The sequence below is a fragment of the Mytilus trossulus genome, chromosome 2 (genome assembly GCF_036588685.1).
Source record: "Mytilus trossulus isolate FHL-02 chromosome 2, PNRI_Mtr1.1.1.hap1, whole genome shotgun sequence".
Taxonomy (NCBI): Eukaryota; Metazoa; Mollusca; class Bivalvia; order Mytilida; family Mytilidae; genus Mytilus; species Mytilus trossulus.
The window spans coordinates 54,398,349-54,417,146 of record NC_086374.1 but is presented as its reverse complement, the minus strand read 5'-3'; the positions used below and the strand labels follow the sequence as shown (position 1 = coordinate 54,417,146).

The window sequence follows — 18,798 nt, the reverse complement described above, 5'->3', positions numbered from 1 at the left end:
TGAAATCATGAAAATTGCAATTGGCCTTCATTTAGTCACAGGAAACAACTTATCTAAATTTGAAAATATTTCTTCCAAGGCTTTTCATGTAATTGAACACACATGCCCGCCAGCCGTATATCCCTAAATCAATAAAAGAACCTTAGTGAGCACGCTCACATACCCCACGTCCCCACATTGTCATTGGACACATTAAATAAGTGTAAGGAAAAAAATTGTATAAGAAAAAATATTGAATAATAATTTCCTGTCAATATGCACATCTACATGCATAGTATGTCCTTATTATCTACAAAATTTCATGAAATTCTGTTGTGTGGTTTCAGAGGAGTTGAGATGACAAACTGTTGCAGAAGTACATTGAAGCAAATAAGTTCAAAGGGGCATAACTCCTAGAAAAAAAATGAATAAAAATGTCTTGTCGATATGCACATCTACATAGTATGTCCTTATTATCTGAAAAGGTTTCATGAAATTCTGTTGAGTAGTTTCAGAGGAGTTGCGATGACAAACTGTTGCAGTAATTCACTAAAGTAAATAAGTTCAAAGGGGCGTAACTCCTAGGAAAAAAATTGAATCGCAATTTTCCTTCAATATGCACAACTACATAGTATGTCCTTATTAACTGAAAAGGTTTCGTGAAATTCTGTTGTGTGGTTTGAGAGGAGTTGCGATGACAAACTGTTGCAGTAGTACATTAAAGTAAATATGTTCAAAGGGGCGTATAACTCCTGGAAAAAAAATTGAATCGCAATTTCCCGTTGATATGCACAACTACATAGTATGTCCTTATTAACTGAAAAGGTTTCGTGAAATTCTGTTGTGTGGTTTGAGAGGAGTTGCGATGACAAACTGTTGCAGTAGTACGTTAAAGTAAATAAGTTCAAAGGGGCATAACTCCTAGAAAAAAAATTGAATCGCAATTTCCCGTCGATATGCACAACTACATAGTATGTCCTTATTATCTGAAAAGGTTTCGTGAAATTCTGTTGAGCGGTTTGAGAGGAGTTGCGATGACAAGAAACAGGACTGACGGACGGACGGACTTGGTTAGTAGATTCTGTACAGCAATAAGTATTTTATCATCAATACCATTTCGTAACAATTTTTGCCATAGTTAACTATGGCAAGTTACGAAATGATATTGATGGTAAAATGCTTATTGCTGTACAGAATCTGTATGAAAATGCAAAATCATGTATAAGAGAAGGTAATAATTTCTCTGAATATTTTGCTCAAAATGTAGGAGTCAGACCAGGAGAAAACCTCTCTCATTTAATATTTTCATTTTTTCTTAATGATCTGACATAGTTCTTATCAGATGCCTATGATGGTCTTAATGATGTATGTACTATTTCTCACTTGCTGTTTGATAATGATGATATTGAAGGTTAAATTGTATTTGTTACTATACTAGTCAACACAAGAAACGATACAAGTCTTTTTTCAAATTAAAGATGAAGTTTCTCGTTTATAGGACCAATATTGAAGGTAGTGATATTAAATGACCATGAAAATATAAATCCGTTTTAAAAAAAAGATTTTTTTGGGCTTTCGTGACGTCATTTTGCGAAATTCAAGTTTTTTGACAAAATTTACATAAAACAACAATTTTAAAAACAGAAGTTCTAACTAATGATGTCAACCTTTCAAAGACAATAAAGACAATGTTTGACATTAATTCTTTTTTTAAAAATCGTAGTTTCTTTGTTTATTTGTAAAGCAAAGTTCTGCCCAACAAGAAATCGTTAAAATGTAAACATTATCAATTGATTTACCATTGACTGTATGTGTAAAGTGAAATTAAAAAGAACGTTAACAATCTTAAAACTAATCCGAAAGGTTCTAAAGTTACAGTGTGTTGTTTTCATATCTAAAACATTGATTTGAGACGAAAACAATTTATTTTTTTGCATTTTTGAGATTTCATAAACATATTTTTTACCCATTTTTTTCAATTCAACCCATTATATATAATTAGTTACAACATGAACATATTAACTTGATTAGCGTTATGAATATTTTTTAAACGAATTTGATAATTCTATTTGGTACTTAGAAAATTGTGTGACGATTTTGTGTCAAACTTTCCACAAAAATAATTTGCACCCTATGATCGTTTACATGGAATTAAGGTACTCTCCGAAAGGTTTTGATTTTCATTATCACAATAATTGCATACATTGCAAATGAAAGCCTTTGGAAATAGTGTAACTCATTTTGTTAAAATTTTAATACTCTTTGATAAATTTTGTTCTAAAGTCGTGTATCGTTTCTTTTGTCGACTAGTTTATATGCTGATGATACTGTTATTTTTGCAGAATCTGGCAGCTGAATTGTAATCTGCACTAAAGTCTAAATGTGATGTTTTTATATTGTGAGACCTGGAAACTTAAAGTCAATGTAACTAAGACCAATGTTATTATACTTTCAAAAATAGGCAGTGTGAGAATACTCAGTTTTTATATAATAATGAATAAATAGTTGTTATAGAAGATTTTCAATATCTGGGAACAGTCTTTTTTAAGAAAAGGTACACTTTCAAAAAATAAAGCTCGGCTAGTCTAACAGGCTAGGAAGGCCATGCTCTATGCATTGTGTAAAGCGAGAAGGCTTTGTTTACCAGTTGATATTTTGTTACAAATATTTGATGCAATGGTTGCACCTATATTGTTGTCTGGTGCTCAAGTGTGGGGTTACGAAAACAATGAAATTATTTAATCTTTGCAATAGAATTTTGCAAGTATATTTTGAAGATTAAAAAATGTACTCCAAATTGTATTGTTTATGGAGAGCTTGGTAGAGAACCTATGCCTATTTGTATTAAAGCCAGAATGGTTGTCTTTTTGCAACTTATTTCAAATGGTAAAAAAAAGAAAATATCACGCACGATATGATATGTTATATAGACTTGACGAAGATGATGTGTATCACTCTAAATGGTTACCATGTATCAACGAAATTTTACTTGAATGTGGTTATAATCATTGTAGGAATAACCAAACTATGGAAAGAAATGTTATTCTGTCAAGACAAGTTAAACAGTTTCTTCATGAAAAATTTATTGAAAATTGGAAAGCACAAATATTTAACTCACCTAAGTGTATTAATTATAGAATTGTAAGACTGAATTTGGTTTTGAGAAATATTATGCTATTAATAAATTTAGATGTGGAAGTCACAAGTTGCCAATTGAAGTTGGTAGTGTTTGTTCTATTGATGGATCTGGAACAAAAATGTGATCTAAGTGATAAAGAACAACTAGATTATGATACATATTTAATTGTAACTTTTTAATGGAGTTCGTGTTGTTTCTTATTTATTATTTGTAACTGTTTATGTATAAAATGCCACGGTCTCTTAATTTCATGAGTCTTTAGGATAATAAAGATCTTTACAAGTCATTTTTATATCAAATGTATTATCACACCTTTTTATGCTCGATTTGAGATCTAAATTTTATTGTTAAAAAAGGCTAGCTGTTGTCAAATAAATTTTGTGAGCAGTTTTAATACCGAGGGTGTGTCTTATTTTGTGAGTTTTCATTGGTTTGGAGTTTTTAGACCCTTCATTGTTGACCAGTGGAAAACTTCCCGCCGAAGTGTTTCAAATAGCACTTTGTCTTCAAACGAACAAGATGGACACATGCAGTTTACAGAAGCAAAATATTTGATTTGAACTGTTCGTGAAACCAAAGGAATCGGAAGTTCTATCAATAAAATTCTGTAAATAATAAGGTCGACTATCAATAGAGCTTCTCGTAGAGAAGCTTCTCTACGAGAAGCTCTATTGATAGTCGACCTTATTATTTACAGAATTTTATTGATAGAACTTCTCTACGAGAAGCTCTATTGATAGTCGACCTTATTATTTACAGAATTTTATTGATAGAACTTCCGATTCCTGTGGTGAAACCACACATACTCAAGGTAGATATTAACCCCTTGGTATTTTCCCAGATTATTTTCATTATTAAAAATATGGATCAAAACCACAGGCACTTGTTTCTGTCAATATGGGGATTTACTATCCATACCAGTACAAAAAAAACTGGTATGGATAGTAAATCCCCATATTGACAGAAACAAGTGCCTGTGATCAAAACACGACTTTTGAAATCTTTTTCTAGAACTTAAGATATGATATAGAAGACTATCTGATGAAATTTATTAAGTTGGCTCGTGTTCATTGATCGTCCTGAATATGCATGAAATATTTGCCACTGGACAACAAGTAACCAACAATGAATCGTGTTCATTGACATCGGAATAAATAAAAAAAACAAAAAAACTAGAGCATGCACCGGTTACTACAAAACAAGTACCTGAGTCGATGCTGTAGCAAGTATCGTGATGTTTGAAAAGGTTGCACCAACTGAAAATGCAGATGGCATATTTTTGCTCAACTATCGATAGCTGCAAAGATTTGAAAATATTTATTTTACTTTTTCGTATTTTACTGATACATGGAATTATATTTCAAGTTTACAGTTTTCAAGTTTATAGTAGATGCAGTCTATTTGTATTTTTTAAAGATGATAAAGCCATAATTCAAAAAGTAGAAGACTTGATTCTCCATTATATTGTCCTTGATCCTTGATTTACTTACAGCCGTTTTGGTGGTAATAAATATTATGTACATGGTTTAATCTCAATTGTTTTAACACTTTTTTCACGTTTTTGTTATTGATCTGAGTAAAGTTCAGTTACATAATTTATTTGCAGTATGTCCTTTGTCAGTAGATATTTTTCTGCACAGCCAGTTGCTAAAGTGTGAAATGAGTAGATTGTTGTGTAACACCTATATGGTCATGTGATCAAAAGGTTAGAATTTGAACCGATATATGGTCGTGTGATCAATAGGTTAGAATTAGAAGCCAAATCAGTTTAAATTGATTTTTACTTGGACAAAGACCTATGTATTTTTATGCCCCACCTACGATGGTCCACTGAACATAGAAAATGAAAGTGCAAAGTTCAGGTTAAAGTTTTTGGTCAAGGTAGTTTTTGATGAAGTTAAACTGAGTCACATCTACTTGAAACTTAGTACACATGTTCCCTATGATATGATCTTTCTAACTTTAATGCCAAATTATAGTTTTGATCCCAATTTCATGGTCCACTGAACATAGAAAATGAAAGTGCAAAGTTCAGGTTAAAGTTTTTGGTCAAGGTAGTTTTTGATGAAGTTAAAGTCACATCTACTTGAAACTTAGTACACATGTTCCCTATGATATGATCTTATTAATTTTAATTTCAAATTAAAGTTTTGACCCCAATTACACGGTCCACTGAACATGGAAAATTATAGTGAGAGTGGGGCATCGCTGTACTATGGACACATTCTTGTTTCATTAGAATATTAGGGGACATGAATTATGTTTGAAAGAATTTTAAGGCAATTAATTGATTCAATGTGATCTGTGTTGGATTTTAGATTTTAAAAGTTCCAAAAAATTACTTTTGGAGAATTGAATGATTTCACTAATTTTTCATGTTGCATGTGAAATTACAATATGATGACTTTACCCCATTTCTTTAAGTTTATTGATTTATTAGAGTTGTTATGTTTTCAAGCTTTTACTTAAGAATTGAATGCTTCTTTTTGTAAATTTATTGGGGTGTAAAAGCCTTGACCGAAGTACATTTTGTATGAAGTGCGGAAGCGCTTCATTCTAAAAATATACGCACGGTCAACGCTTTTACAACCCTATAAAGTTACAAAAAAAAGCATTCAATACTTATAATTACATTTTTTAGCTAGGATTATAAAAACATGATTTTCATAAAGTTTAATTTTTAAATTCACCTGTGCACTTTATTGTGGGACCTCGTGTCATCATGAATGAAATGTTATTGTCTCATGCAATTGCTTACGGAATAACATGTGATGTGCAATTAGCCAATCACAATAACGTATTATAATGAAACATACATCTAATGTAATTATTCTTGTATAAACATCATCGAACTGTAACTATAAGTTCTGTAACCATGGTAAAATTCATGATTGATTGTGGGTGCATAACCCCCTGTGGCAAATATATCATGCATTTCAAGTTGAAAGATCCATGTAACTTGACCAGGTATTGCTTCCAAATAGTATCTACCTACAACAACAGGAATAGGGGACACATTCATGTATATGTCTAGGAGACTGACAGTGTACCAACTGAATTTGTTGGCAATACCTTCTGAATACATTTTTTATATGAAAGTTAATTACATTTGGTTTTTCAGAGAATTTACAAGACTATTATCCACAAAATGCAACAGTCTTATTTTGATGAATTGTTGAACCAGAGAAATGTGAAGACTTACAGACACCTAGACTGTATAGTCAACATAACAATGATTAGAGAATCAGACTAGAGTCAACATTACAATGATTAGAGAATCAGACTATAGTCAACATTACAATGATTAGAAAATCAGCCAGCTGCATTTCATCAATCAGTTTATGATGAAGCTTTACAGCATTGGAAATGATTACTCAGGTATGTATTGGTTAAAATTTTGAGGTTTGTTTTATAGGATAATAGTGGTGTTTAATTTTATCTTTCTTGAAATAAATATATTAGAAATGAGGTGAAATATGGCATTGATTAAAGGAGATGTACCAAGGAAAACATGTGACTGAATAAACATTTTATTAAAAAAGGATGAACAATACAGTTTTGAGTTTCAATCCTTTCATATATTAAAATAAAATGATATTTTGTAGGGACCAAACAACTGAGCAGAAAGAAGAACCGTATGACCTTGAAGAGTAAGCAATGTATTAAATATATTTGGGGTTACCAAAGAGTATGGTAAGAACCTCATCATAAATTATACTTGGTGAGTATTCTTATTGTTGGTTAAATATTAAGCATCATTATGGAAAATGGGGGATCAAGGGTATACACCAACAAGACAGTGACCAAAGGAAAATAAATAACCAAAACCATCTAGAGGTTTCAACTATAGTCTGATGTTTATACCATACGTGAACTTGTAAATCATCCAAAGTCTAAAATATTTGTGAATAAAATGAACAGACTGACAAATAACTTACATACACACAAATATCTGACCTAAGCACATGAGCATGTTGCAGGGTGAAATTTTTTTTTTAAATAAAGCTTGAGCCTGTTTTGTGCAATGTCTAATCATTTAACGACAAAATTTCATACAGAAAACTTTTCAAATTGAGGGGTTTCAAATTTTAGATAAGCCAATTTATGGTTTAAAAAAATAATGGAAATCTTGACTCCCCAACAAGAGAAAAATGTCACTCTTATCATTGAGGAAAATGGCCACTACCTGAATGGTCTTTAGAATTAATTCAGTTGCTCTGGTCATCTTCAAAATTTAACAATGTAAGTAAATATGGAGTTGTTTGATCAATGGGAGATAACTCTGACCATATGGAATAATTCTGAAAACTTAAAGAGGGGTCCTGATCCCGAAATCCCGGGCTTAAAAACACAAAATCCTGAGCTCCCGAAATTTAAATAAATTTAGATCCTGACATCAAGAAATTAAAAAAAACCAACTTTATCCTGAAGGGGTCAATCCCTAAATCCTGTGCTTTAAAATACCAGATTCCTGAGTCCCAATATAGGTCCTATCCCCCTCACATATATAATTGATAACTAAGATAAAAGAAATACAGAAATTGTTTTGCCTTTTGCCATGCTTACAATCAACAAAAGATTTTCTTCATTTTTCAAAATAAATTCCAAGACTAAGATGTAGGATGCCATTCTTCTAACAAAATACCACAGCATGGAGACCCTAATCAACACACTAAAATGTCCAAACGTGTGTCCTACATCTTGAAATAAATATAATTTTATAAATGTTCAAGTATCTTCAAAAACATTTTTTACTCATTTCTACTCTGTTGAGACAATTTTACTAGCACTGCACTTTGACTTTGACTAAGACAAACACAATGTTGATTGAAGTTGAATGGTACTAGTGACAACTTTGTTGGAGACATGGAAAGCATTTCGTCATTGTTAGTAGTTTTATGGGCTTTCACCTCTTGAGTCACAAAGAACCTTATGTACGTTAGTTCCATTGAAATGTTATATGCATTGTCAATGCTAAACATTTGATTGACTTTGACTGATTTTTTTTTTAGTTTCGTCAGAGTGTAAATGAGTTTGAACAAAAGGCAATATAACCTTTTTTTTAGTGATAAGAAGATTTGACTTTCATTTTTGATAAAGTTTTCACCAAATTTATTGTTGATAGCAAGGCTTATGGTTTGCACAATAGAATATGCCTTTTACACAATGAGCTCAGTGGTGAATCCAGGGGTGGGGGTCTGGAATTTGGAACCCCCCTTTTTTTTGGCCCATCAATGCATTTGAAGGGGAGCATATAGTTGGACCCCCCCTTTTAATCTGGGTTGGGAACCCCCCTTTTTTGGGGCCTATCAATGCATTTGAATGGGAGCATATAGTTTGACTCCCCCACCCCTCCCCCCCTTTACTCTGGGTTGGGAACCCCCCTTTTTAAAATGGCTGGATCCTCCCCTGGAGCTTGTCACTTTCACTCAAAAAACATTAAAGAAACCATCAAATTCCTAAGCTTAGGTAGGAGCTTCAAATTGTTATAAAAATTACTTAATTATCATTATCTTGTGTATTTTAGCCACCTTCTGCTTAAAAAAAATACATTTAGATAATTTATCACTTAAAGAGGCATTTGCAATGATTTAGATAAACAATAACAGCACTTTGTTTTTTTTATAAATATTAATAAAAGTGGAATAATGAAGAAATGACTTGTAATTATTAACAGTCATTTTTATAGTTAAATTGGTAAAAATGGTCTGAAAAGCATTGCTGATTTCATATTTTTCCAAAACCACAATTCAACCTCATTTTGGTCTGTATGCATACAACATTTAATAAGAACCATTGTAGTAGATGGTTGCTCAGCTTGGTCAGATAATAAAAAGAACAGAATGTCAAAATAAAACGGTTTTGCCAACAAAAAATATTATTTCAGTGGTAAAAATTTTTTACTCACTTGAGTGCAATTATTTGCAAAGTACAAATCTTATACAAAAGAATTATGTCTGAGACAACAACCCAACCAAAGAGCAAAAAACAGCCGAATCAACTAATGACTCTTCAACTCAGCAAGAAAATCCAGCATCTGGAGGCAGGCTTCAGCTGACCCCTACACAAAAATGTTCACTAGGTCAGTGAAAGTGGATGTCATACTAAACTCAAACATATATTAAAATGAACTGAAATTAAAAAACCTACGAGACTAACAAGGTCCAGAGGCTTCTAACAAGGGACAGGTGCAAAAATGCAGTGGGTTAAACATGTTTTGAGAGATCTCAACCCACACTTATACCTCTATGAGCCAATGTAGAAAAAACAAACAGCAATTTGCACCGTAAAACTCATTAAAAAGAAGTCTGTGTCCAACTTCAGAAAAGGTAACAAAAGAAACAGACTAATAATTTGTGTATTTTTACAACATTTACAAAGCTAAATTTTGTGGGAAAATAAAGTAAAAGTTAAATTAAAAAAGAAATATTTAATTTTGAAATTTACTTCAAAGGAAAGAAAATAAAGTTTAATTGATTTTATTCTTATACATGTATGTGTAATGTTGTATATGTATTTATATTTCATTTCAGAGTTCAACAACAGATTATTAATTCTATAATTTTGATTTTTGCAGATTGCAGCAGTGGGATGTTACAGTCATAGACGTTGGATAGACTCCGTTGTACTAGGCCAGGGAGGGTAGCGCAGAGTTTCCGCAGCACTATACAATAGTAGCAAGATCACTCTACCATGAGCTTGTTAAAGGGCCCGTTTGATGAAAGTGACAACAACGTTCTCCACGACACTACAGATTTGTTTTTGCAGATGCAGCCCAGAGGATGTTTCAGTCATGGACTCATTTGATGGAAGTGGCACTAACATTCTCAAACACTAATAATTTACAAATTTGTTTTTGTTGTAGATGCAACCTCAGTCATACACCCTAGAGTTTGGCTATGTTGTGACAGAAGAAGAGTGGCATATAGACTTCTGTATGTCCATTTTTATGGAAGTGACAAATTACTAATCTTTCTTCTTATATCCATTTCAGAGTTCTTACAAAGATGCATAGGTATAAAATATTTATTATTTTTTGTCTTTTGGTGTATTTTTGTCAATGAGTTAAAACCCAAAGAACAGTACATCTATCAGAAGTAATAAGTTTGACTAGTGTAATTTGAGAGAGAACACTCTGGAACACAAAAAATATCCTACCTCATAAAAATTTAACACGACATCTTATTTTCACCTTTTTTCATTGAAGCAGCACACAGTGTAGTCAAGAATGTGTGCATGTCCTTGAACTTCTAGAAATACAATACCTCTAATAGTTAAAACAGTCTGGTATAATGGTCAACAAGAGCTACATAAAAAAAAGGAAGATACCAAAGTTATATTAAAAAAATATGTATTTAATTTTTGAAATTTACCTCAAAGAAAATAAAATAAAGTTTAATTGATTTTTTTCTTATATGTGTAATGTTGTATATGTATTTTTATTTCATTTCAGAGTTCAACAACAGATGTTTAATTCTATTATTTTGTTTTTCGCAGATTGCAGCAGTGGGATGTTACAGTCATAGACGTTGGATAGACTCCGTTGTACTAGGCCAGGGAGGGTAGCGCAGAGTTTCCGCAGCACTATACAATAGTAACAAGATCACTCTACCATGAGCTTGTTAAAGGGCCCGTTTGATGAAAGTGACAACAACGTTCTCTACAACACTACAGATTTGTTTTTGCAGATGCAGCCAAGAGGATGTTTCAGTCATGGACTCATTTGATGGAAGTGACACCAACATTCTCAAACACTAATAATTTACAAATTTGTTTTTGTTGTAGATGCAACCTCAGTCATACACCCTAGAGTTTGGCTATGTTGTGACAGAAGAAGAGTGGCATATAGATTTCTTTTATGGAAGTGCAAATAACTAATCTTTCTTCTTCTTATCTATTTCAGAGTTCTTACGAAGATGTATAGGTATGCAGTATTTGTTATTTTTGTCTCTGTGTATTTTTGTCAATGAGTTAAAACCACAGAACAAATCAATCAGAAGTATTAACTGGTGTAATTTGAGAACACCCTGGAACACGAGAAATATCCTACCTCACAAAATTTAACATGAGACATCTTGTTTTCACCTTTTTTCAAGGAAGCAGCACACACAGTGTAATCATGAAGGTATCCATGTCCTGGAACATCTGGGAATAGCATATCTCTAATAGTATTTTTACTACTATCCTCAAAATTCAAACAAAACAGTCAGATATTTTGATCAACAAGAGGTACAATCTCAAACCATGTGGTGAAAAAAGACAACACATAACCAAAAAAAGTGACGGAAAATTGTCTACACTGACAACAAAATATTATACAGCAACAACCCATTCAAAGACCTGAGAGATTCTCAAGCACCAATTCAACCAAAGACCAGGGATGATCTCCAGCACTGGGCACCAACCAAAACAAAGAACAGACATGAACTAGGGCAAAAAGCACCAACCCAACCAAAGACCTAAGAGGTTTTCAGGCACCATGCAACCAACTAAACTAAATAGCCAGGGATGATCTCAGACACCATGCACCAACCTTTCCAAAGATCAGGGATGCTTTCAGGCACAACAACCTTACCAAAGACCAGAAATGATCTGACACCAAGCACCAACCAAAACAAAAAAAAGGGTGATCTCAGACACCACAGAATGTTAGCAAGTATTTGATATGTTAACTTATCTACTACTTGTGTAAGTAAAATGTTTTTTTTTCATTCTGTGCTGCATTTATTCTATCAAAAATTGTCAAAATGCAACATGAAATTTTTATGTGTTTTTCATCTCTTTCTTCAAAATGTTTTACATATTGAATTTTTTTGAAAATTCCATTGGACTATCAAAAATAATTAGTAAATAATTTCTTGAATAATTTTTTTTTTATTGGAAATGTTAATTTACTTTAATCAACGAATATGAAAATAAATGTTCAAACCTTTTTCATGCATAACCAAATTAATAAATGTGTTCAATAAAAGATTACAAATAAAAAATTTCTATATTTTTTTTTTAGAAAATTAAGATATGCTTCTAAGAGTTTTTACAATTGAACTGTTCCAGAATATAATAATGTATTGGTTTTTACACAAAATATAAGGTAAAATGACAAATTATGATTCGGGTTTACATGAAAACACTGATATCTTGAATGACAGTAGCATAGGTGGATCCAGTGAGCCTTGTCCCCCCCCCCCCCCCCCCCCCTTTTGTGGGTAAAGGAGTAAGTTCGGTAAGAGCCATATTTGGCCCCAATTATAAAGTTCATGGTAACAAGACAATAACTGTTTCAAGTTGCCTTAAAGACATGTTAGAAAGTTACACAGAACTGTTTTTGTCAAAGTTTACTTCTAACACGTTAATTTTTACATCCCAAAAAGGTCAAAATAAGGGATTTTGGTGAAATTTGTCAAAATAAGCCAGATTGCAACCAAATGAAGGACCAGGAAACATAGAGCGCAGGCGTCAACAAGCTTAAGATTCAAATAAGACGTGTGAAATGTCTTCACAAACATTATTTTAAAAGATCTTTGTTGTTGACGTATGCGCTCTATATTTCCTGTCCAATAATCTATGGAAATTTACCCATTTTCATTGATTTTTTCGTGAAAATCAATATGAGTTCAACTTGTGACGTCATAATGAAACGCAGAAACGTAAAATTTCCAACAAAATGGTGTATATCCTAGCTAGTCAATGGATTAGCTGTAATTTATCGTGATATTGGTCGATTAATCTGAATTTGAAATTTACACTAAAAAGGGGGCCATTTTAGGACCTTATCGAACATACTCCTTTTGGTTGATTATATAAGGAATCACTGTAGTATGACTAGAGGGGGCCCCCTCATGAAAAGTTCTGAGTTCTGCCACTGAGTAGCGAAATAAAAATTCACTAAATTAGAAGGGGAGGCAAGTTGTATAAAATAAGGGTATCAATACGATATGGTATTTCAACAAATGATGCAATTTTGCTCTGAATTTGTGAAGTAAAATTCAGGTACACTATGCCAAGATCAAATTCATGTATATTTTACCCTTGGGAAGTGGTAAAAAACTGATTGAAAATTAAGATATGTCTGCAATGTATTTAGTAATTGGGGAAAATATGGTTTGGTTCAGATTAATTGAATAAGATTTTGAATTTCTGAAATTAGTTGATATTGTAATAAAAAAAAAATTTATGATTATCCCAAACATTCACCATCAACGATTCTGGAAGATTATGTTGAGCAATTTTTTTTTGTTGTAAAAGTTTTCATCCAATAATTTATAACTGTAGCCAAATAATAATTTGATTAATTAAAGCCATGGACACCTTTTCATAATTTAAAAATATTGAGATAAATATGCCGATATAAATACAAGTGGTACTTATTTGATTCTTGTCGGTGGATTCTGGAATAATTTTCATTTCATATTTAAAAATTACCAAAAAGTATTTTTTTTGAGAACATATTCAGCTTGAATACATAAATGACAGAGATTTTTATTAAGCATTTCATGTGAACAACCAAGTTAGAAATTTGACCGAAAAAACTCAAAAAAAGATTCAGGCATACAAATTATAATATACATTAAAAACTGGATATTAAATGATAAAACCGTGGAAGAAGATTGATTTCATTTGATTACAACACTATTTAATCATTGAACAAGATTTTCTTCTGAAATGCAGCAAAATGGTTTGCCCATCAATTTCAATAGTTAAATTGATATATATAGGAAGATGTGGTATGAGTGCCAATGTGACAAATCTCCATACTTATATATGCAACAACATTTGAAGCTAAAAAAGAGGTTGGAGATTAACCCAGAGTGGAACGCCCATTTATTTAATTTCTTTATCAAATTGATCAATGCAGAAAGGGTAATAGTTGAAATAACTTAGGATGAGGTTTATTAGGTTGTAAAACAGTTTAAGGTCCTTGGATCAAATGATCAACAGATATTTATAAAACATTTTTAAACATTGTCTTGTTTGCATTGTTAGTGCTTTCGGGTGGTTGAAATTTTCAAAACAATTCATGCAGTTTTTGGTGATACACTCGTTTAAATGATAAAACTGAAATTTCAGTTTTGTAATTTAACAACTTCCCTAAATATTTTACTGTTTTCAATACATCTTGATTGTCAAATTGGAGAATAACAGTACATTTGTACTTGAAACTAAATTAAAGTTTGTCATCTGCATTTAAAGTTTCATAGCTGAACATTAATGTTCATCTTGATTTTTTTTTTTGAAGACTTAAGCAAATATCAAATGACCATTTCAGAAATACATTGAGCTCAGAGCGCTGCGTTTCTTATCTATTACTAACATAGTTTCTCTTTGGAGTAGCTTGCAGTTGCTAGGGTCTGGTTGTTTCTTTTGTTTTTTCATTGGTTCTTTGTATGGTGTCATGGTTTTCAAGTGTTCAGGATATGGTGTTCTGCTTTTGAGGGAATCTTTATATGTAATTCTGAAATGAAAATATTTGATATTTGTTTGGTAATTTAAGTATTAAAAAAATTATTGAGCTTAAATCTGTAAAAAAGTTTTATAATTTTCGAAACAATGTCATTAACAAAGGTCTTTAATCAAATTTTAAATTATATTTGACATATTATGATGTATTGGAAACCAAAATATTAAAAATATATTTGTATCTTAGATTGAATTCAAATACCTTATTGTGAAAAATTACCCAAAATGTTATATACTTAAGCGTCATCAAAATTGTTTCAGGGTATCTGTTTCTTAAAAGCACTGATTGCTAACTAGATAATGGTGAAGTAAAAGTAACGCTTCAAAATTATAATCTACCTTTTAAATTAAATTCACTTAATGCTTTGACCAAGTGGGAAGAACAAGTATTTAAATCATTTCAAATACCCCCCTTAAACCTTCATTCTTATTTATCTGAAACTATCATCATTTCCTAGAGTTATTTAGATAAAAATCCCTAGTATTAAACAGAAGTATCTAATTATTTTGCTTCAAATATATCATTCTTGGGTTCATTTTTAACTCTAACCCCCAATAATATGCTTTCATTCAGACATTTTACAAATTCTCCATACAAATCCCCCAAAAAATAATTTTGTGAAAACCTAAAATTTGTCATTCACATGAATAATAATAATAAAAAAAACTGTCAATAATAAGGAATCCACAGTATTCACATTTTGCTTGAAAAATATTTGTAATCAAGTTTCATCAATTAGCCTCGAATGTTGTATTTAAGCGAAATAGTTGTTTGTTTCTTTGCTTTGTCTTTACACAGCTGAAAACTTTTACTTTTAAGCAAGGGAGATAACTTGTTTCAAATTTAATTTAATTAAGAAATTTCTAAAAATGACATTTTTCCATTCGGCATCATATTTTTCTAAAATCAGTGTAATTCTTAAAAATGTTTGGTATAACTATTTGGTTTATAATTATCAGTACATAATTAACAACTATTTTTAATTTAAACTTTTTCGTCACATTTAACAATTACTCATCATGACAAGATTTTGACATTTCTTTTCGAAATTCCCCTTATATTTCTTTTAAAAATTGCAACCAATATTCACTTTAAACATATTATAATTGTTAATGTTTGTGTCATTTTGGTCTTTAGTGGATAGTGGATAGTTGTCTCATTGGCAATCATACCTCATCTCCTTTTTTATAACTAAGCAGGTTCAAATTAGATCATGTACCATACTTTAGGGGCAGTGGTAGATTCAGAGGGTGGGAGTTCTGGAGAGGTTGTATCCTCCTTTTGTCGAGCCTTTGACTTAAGTTGAAAAAGTGACACATAGCGATCCTACATTCCGTCATTGGCATCGTCCACAAATATTCACTCTGTGGTTAACGTTTTTAAAATTTTAATAGCTTTCTTAAACTATCCTGGATTTATACCAAACTTGGACAGAAGTTTGTAAATGATCATAAGATAGTATTCAGAAGTAAATATTGTAAAAATAAAATTCCATTTCTTCGTATTTTACTTGTAACTGGACTTAGTTTTTCTCCTGGGAAATATTACATTCACTCTGTGGTTAAAGTTTTAAAAACTTTGATAACTTTCTTAAACTCTCCTGGATTTGTACCAAGCTTGGACCAAAGCTTGTTTATGATGATAAGATAGTACATGTACCCAGAAGTAAATTTTGTAAAAATAAAATTCCATTTTTCTGTATTTTTCACTTATAACTGACTTAGTTTTTCTTCAAGTTAACATAACATTCAGTCTGCTGTTAAAGTTTTTAAAATATTTATTAAATTCATAAACTATTCTGGATTTTTACCAAACTTTGACAGAACTAGGACATGCTTCTTTTAATCAAAAGATAATAAAAAAAATTAAGGGATTGCTAAAGTGAATTTGATAAGATAGCCATATTTTGGATCCTATGGCACCTTCATCAGGATTGAAACTATAGGGAACTGCAGAATCCTGTAATGATAATTTGCATTTCACAATGTCACCATCAGGATAAATTATAAATAGGAGAGTGAAGGTAGATGCGAAAATAAACTAGATCAAGAATGTTAAATAAAATATGTTTTTGTATATTTGGACGACATTTGACTTGCAATTATGTACCATTTACTAGGCTGGATATAGTACAGACTTGCATACCGTACCATTTCGACACTGGAAGCAGTACGTTTGTCTGAGCGAAGCCAATTGGAAGTATGTACCTCTTAGTGAAGCTAATTGGGAGCACATACCCTCTGTCTTGTTGCGAAGCTGATTTGAAGCAGTACATATATACCTCTGTCTGCTAAAGCTAATTAGAAGCAGTACCCCTGGCAGCGCGGTCCCATTTAGAGGCATGTAACTCTGAGGGAAGCCAATTGGAAGCATGTACCTCTGCAAAATTTGATTAAACACTGTTCAACAAATTTTATTTAACATTCTTTTTAGACCATTAATACTTTTTGTCGAGCCTTCAACTTTAATTGAAAAAAACATGAGACTTAGCCATCCTACATTCTGTCAGCAGCGTCATCATTGGCGATCACAAAAATTCACTCTTTAGTTTAAGTTTTTTGAAATTTTTATAACTTTCTAAAACTATTCTGGATTTCTAAAACTTCCACCGAAGCTTGTATATGATCATAAGATAGTACCCAGAAGTAAATTTTGTAAATGAAACAAATTAATTTTTCCATATCCTACTTATAAATGCCAGGATACAATACATTCACTAAAGTTTTTAAAATTTTAATAACTTTCTTCAAATATTCTGGATTTGTAACAAACTTAGACAGAAGCTTGTTTATGATCAAAAGCTAGTATCTAGACAAAAAATAGTTAAAACTTATTTCCTGTTTTTCCGTATTTTGCTTATTAATGGACTTAGTTTAACCTTATATTCTGAAGTTAAAGTTTTTAAAACAATTATTAGATTCATAAACTATTCTGGATTTTTACCAAACTTGGACAGAAGCTTCTTACAATCAAATGATAGTCTGAGAGGAATATTGATATTCCCCCCCCCCCCCCCCCCCTCATTTTTGTTGAGCCTGGGATTAACAGCAAAAGTAAGCGAGACACTGGGATCTGCAGAACCTGTACAAATTTTTTGGTTGCAATTAAATGAGAACAGAACCTAGTTTGAACCCTGCTTTTTATCCTGGGTGGGAGCCCCATCTCTTTAAAAATGGCTGGAACCACCCCTGGGGGAGAATAATTGCTTTTTTATCATTTGAAGATGGAAAAAACTATTTACGTTATTACATGGGATTTGTTTCCAAATGGCAGAAAAGAGGTGTTTCCTGTCTTGTGTATTGACAGGAGCTAGTTCTGACTGTTATCCTCCATTTAAGGAACCAGTCATTTCCAAAGTTTACCTTGTGTCAGTCCATCTCTATTAATGTCAAGATATCAGTGATTTCTCTTCTCTTAAATTTTTTGAAAGCATTCTTATGAAAAACAAATTATGACATCACCGATTAATATGGTTCATGTATCAAACTTAATTTGGGAACAAAAATGTTACTTTTGAACTGTAAATTTTGAAACTATTTCCTTCAACTATTCTAGTTTAATGATTTTATTACATGGAATTTGAATTTGGACAATTATTTTTTAATTTAAAGAAACAGGATTTTTTGAGTTTACAATATTTCATCCTAAATTTTATCCTAAATGTAAAGATTTCTTACAACATACCACTATTTTGTATTATATTTGTATTTTATATTATCAGCGTTTCTTTTACCATTGAAACTTCAAAGGAAGATTGCACTCACGTTGAAGTTGTGTTATTCCTAGTATGAAACTGGTTGAGAAATTTCCCCCCATTTTCCCGAAATTTGTGAAATTTTATTAAAATTTACAGACAGTACTCGTTTGTGTAATCAACTCCTGCAGTTATAATTTTTTCTATTCTTGAATTAGGAGATTTTTATTTAAACCTTTGTAAGAATGTAACAATTTTTGTTTAGAACTCACATGATGAGCATGCAAATTGATTAAGGTTAATCGTCATCACAAATGTTTGACCTTTTATATTTCCATATATTTAAATTTCAGTAAAGACCATTCTCCTTTGTTGATGGAAAATATGAACTTGCACAACTGAGCTACTTCAGGCTATGATCAATTTTTGTAGAATTATTTTCATACTTATGATGTGTGTGAAGAGAAACTTAAAACAAGGGAAATTTTATTAAACTATGCTCCAAAATATTAAAAAAATGTTTGTGAT

General features: G+C 31.6%; 1 long non-coding RNA gene across 1 annotated transcript; it reads left to right on the top strand.

Annotated features, from left to right (window-relative positions):
- Positions 1 to 3,908: 3,908 nt before the first annotated feature.
- Positions 3,909 to 8,825, top strand: LOC134707588 (uncharacterized). Its single transcript, XR_010105732.1, has 3 exons — positions 3,909 to 3,929; positions 6,240 to 6,496; positions 6,724 to 8,825. It is a non-coding gene; the product is annotated as an uncharacterized LOC134707588 (long non-coding RNA).
- The last annotated feature ends 9,973 nt before the right edge of the window (positions 8,826 to 18,798 follow it).